Source organism: Arachis duranensis, chromosome 9 (genome assembly GCF_000817695.3).
Source record: "Arachis duranensis cultivar V14167 chromosome 9, aradu.V14167.gnm2.J7QH, whole genome shotgun sequence".
Classification (NCBI taxonomy): Eukaryota; Viridiplantae; Streptophyta; class Magnoliopsida; order Fabales; family Fabaceae; genus Arachis; species Arachis duranensis.
Genome location: NC_029780.3, coordinates 77,531,641 through 77,535,684, shown reverse-complemented (window position 1 = coordinate 77,535,684; position 4,044 = coordinate 77,531,641). Strand labels below are relative to the sequence as shown.

Genomic DNA, 4,044 nt, shown 5'->3' with positions numbered 1-4,044 from the left:
AAGCTGGGCGTTCAAAACGCCCAATGAGGAAGGAAAATTGGCTTTAAACGCCAGCCAGGGTGCCTGGCTGGGGGTTTAACGCCCAAAAGGGTAGCATTTTGGGCGTTAAACGCCAGAATGGATACCATTCTGGGCGTTTAATGCCAGGATGGCACAAGAGGGAAGATTTTGTTTTTAATGCAAATTTTTTTCAAGTTTTCAAAATTTTTCAAAATCAAATCTTTTTCAAATCATATCTTTTCAATCATATCTTTTCAAAATTAATTTCTCTTCATTTTCAAAAATACTTGCTAACAATTAATGATTTGATTCAAACATTTCAGGTATGTTGCCTTTGCTGTCGAGAAAGGTTTAATATTTGAATCATATCTTTTCTTGTTATCCAAGTCACTAATTTTAAAAATCAAATCTTTTTTAAATTGTTTTTCAATCATATCTTTTCAATCATATCTCTTTAAAACCATAACTTTTCAATCATATATTTTTAATAACATCTTTTTCAAAATAGTTTTCAATCATATCTTTTTGATTTCCAATTTCAAAATCTTTTTCAAAATCAGTTTATTTCTTTCTCAATCTTAGTTTTCAAAAATCAATTACCATTTTTTTCAAAATTTCTTTTAATTAATTCACTTTAATTTTTGAAAATTTCTTCCCCTCTTCTTACATCCTTCTATTTATGGACTAACATTCCTTCTCAATGCATAATTCAAACTCTATCTTTCTAAGTTTGAATTCTTCTACCTCTGACACCTCAAGGAATCTCTATACTGTGACATAGAGGATTCCATATTTTCTTGTTCTCTTCTCTTTCATATGAGCAGGAGCAAAGACAAAAGCATTCTTGTTGAGGCTGACCCTGAACCTGAAAGGACCTTGAAGCGAAAGCTAAGAGAAGCTAAAGCACAACTCTCTGTAGAGGACCTAACAGAAATCTTCAAACAAAAAGAAGACATGGCAGCCGAAAACAACAACAATGCCAACAATGCAAGGAAGGTGCTGGGTGACTTTACTGCACCTACTCCTGACTTCTATGGGAGAAGCATCTCTATCCCTGCCATTGGAACAAACAACTTTGAGCTTAAGCCTCAATTAGTTTCTCTAATGCAACAGAATTGCAAGTTCCATGGACTTCCATTGGAAGATCCTCATCAGTTTTTAGTTGAGTTCTTGCAAATCTGTGACACTGTCAAGACTAATGGGGTTGACCCTGAGGTCTACAGATTTATGCTATTCCCTTTTGCTGTAAGAGACAGAGCTAGGATATGGTTGGACTCACAACCTAAAGAAAGCCTGAACTCTTGGGAAAAGCTAGTCAATGCCTTCATGGCAAAGTTTTTTCCACCTCAAAAATTGAGTAAGCTTAGAGTGGAAGTCCAAACCTTTAGACAGAAGGAAGGTGAATCCCTCTATGAAGCTTGGGAAAGATACAAACAATTGATCAGAAAGTGTCCTTCTGACATGCTTTCTGAATGGAGCATCATAGGTATCTTCTATGATGGTCTGCCTGAACTGTCCAAGATGTCATTGGACAGCTCTGCTGGAGGATCTCTTCATCTGAAGAAGACGCCTGCAGAAGCTCAAGAACTCATTGAAATGGTTGCAAATAGCCAATTCATGTACACTTCTGAAAGGAATCCTGTGAACAATGGGACGAATCAAAAGAAAGGAGTTCTTGAGATTGATACTCTGAATGCCATATTGGCTCAGAATAAAATATTGACTCAGCAAGTCAATATAATTTCTCAAAGTCTATCTGGAATGCAAGCTGCACCAAGCAGTACTAAGGATGCTTCATCTGAAGAAGAAGCTTATGATCCTGAGAACCTTTCAATGGTAGAGGTGAATTACATGGGATAACCCTATGGAAATACCTATAATCCTTCATGGAGAAATCATCCAAATCTCTCATGGAAGGACCAACAGAGACCTCAACAAGTTTTCAGCAACAATAATGGTGGAAGAAACAGGTTTAGCAATGGAAAACCTTTTCCATCATCTTCTCAGCAACAGATAGAGAATTCTAAGCAGAGCCACTCTGACTTAGCAACCATGGTCTCTGATCTAATCAAAACCACTCAAAGTTTCATGACTGAAACAAGGTCCTCCATTAGAAACTTGGAGGCATAAGTGGATCAGCTGAGCAAGAAAGTTACTGAACTCCCTCCTAGTACTCTTCCAAGCAATACAGGAGAGAATCCAAAGGGAGAGTGTAAGGCCATCAACATGGCCAAATTTGGAGAGGAGGAAGAGGCAGTGATCGCCACTGAGGAAGACCTCGATGGATGTCCACTGGCCTCCAATGAGTTCCCTAATGAGGAATCATGGGAATCTGAGGCTCACACTGAGACCATAGAGATTCCATTAGATTTACTTCTGCCATTCATGAGCTCTGATGAGTATTCTTCCTCTGAAGAGGACGAAGATGTCACTGAAGAGCAAGTTGATAAGTACCTTGGAGCAATCGTGAAGCTAAATGACAAGTTATTTGGTAATGAGACTTGGGAGGATGAACCCCTTTTGCTCACCAAAGAACTATATGACTTGACTAGGCAGAGATTACCTCAAAAGAGACAGGACCCTGGGAAGTTCTCAATACCTTGTACATTAGGCACCATGACCTTCGAGAAGGCTCTGTGTGACCTAGGGTCAAGCATAAACCTTATGCCTCTCTCTGTAATGGAGAAGCTAGGGATCTTTGAGGTATAAGCTGCAAGAATCTCACTAGAGATGGCAGATAATTCAAGAAAACAAGCTTATGGACTTGTAGAGGATGTTCTAGAAAAGATTGAAGACTATTACATCCCTGCTGATTTCATAGTCCTAGAGACTGGGAAGTGCATGGATGAATCCATCATCCTTGGCAGACCCTTCCTAGCCACGGCAAAGGCTGTGATTGATGTTGACAGAGGAGAATTGATCATTCAAGTGAATGAAGAATCCATTGTGTTTAAGGCTCAAGGATATCCCTCTGTAACCATGGAGAGGAAGCATGAAGAGCTTCTTTCAAAACAAAGTCAAATAGAGCCCCCACAGTCAAACTCTAAGTCTGGTGTTGGGAGGTTCCAACATTACTCTGAGTATCTGTGAGGCTCCATGAGGGCCCACTGTCAAGCTAATGACATTAAAGAAGCGCTTGTTGGGAGGCAACCCAATGTTATATTTATCTATTTTACTTTGTTATTTTATGTTTTCTATAGGTTGATGATCATGGGAAGTCACAAAATCAATTGAAAAAAGCAAAAAGCAGCATGAAAAATAGAAAGAAAAATAGCACACCCTGGAGGAAAACTTGCTGGCGTTTAAACGCCAGTAAGGGCAGCAAATAGGCGTTTAACGCACAGTCTGGCACCATTCTGGGCGTTTAACGCCAGAAAGGGGCACCAAACTGGCGTTAAACGCCAGGATGGGGCAAGAAGCTGGCGTTAAACGCCAGAAATGGGCACCAACTCGGCGTTTAACGCCAGAATTGGCAGAAGGAGCATTTTTGCTCGCCACTTGGTGCAGGGATGAATTTTCCTTGACACCTCAGGATTTGTGGACCCCACAGGATCCCCACCTACCCCACCACTCTCTCTCTTCTTCACCCATTAACCAATCACCTCAACACCTCTTCCCCAAAAACCCCTCACCTATTAAATCCCACTATTTTCTTCATCACTCACATCCATCCTTCATAAAACCCCACCTACCTCACCATTAAATTCAAACCACTTTCCCTCCCAAACCCACCCATAATGGCCGAACCATACACCCTCTCTCCACTCCTATATAAATCCATCTTCACTCCTTCATTTTCACACAACCTACACACTACTTCTCCCCCTTAGCCGAAAAACAAAGCCACCTCCAACTCCTCTATTTCTTCTTCTTCTACTCTCTTCTTTCTTATTTTGCTCGAGGATGAGCAAACCTTCTAAGTTTGGTGTGGTAAAAGCATTGCTTTTTGTTTTTTCACAACCATTTATGGCATTTAAGGCCAGAGAAACCTCTAGAAAAAGGAAAGGGAAGGCAAAAGCTTCCACCTCCGAGTCATGGGAGATG

At 40.4% G+C, this 4,044-nt stretch overlaps 1 non-coding gene across 1 annotated transcript; it reads right to left on the bottom strand.

Annotated features, from left to right (window-relative positions):
* Positions 1 to 1,359: 1,359 nt before the first annotated feature.
* LOC127742059 (small nucleolar RNA R71) lies at positions 1,360 to 1,467 on the bottom strand. The gene has a single exon (XR_008003246.1). It is a non-coding gene; the product is annotated as a small nucleolar RNA R71 (small nucleolar RNA).
* Positions 1,468 to 4,044: the final 2,577 nt, after the last annotated feature.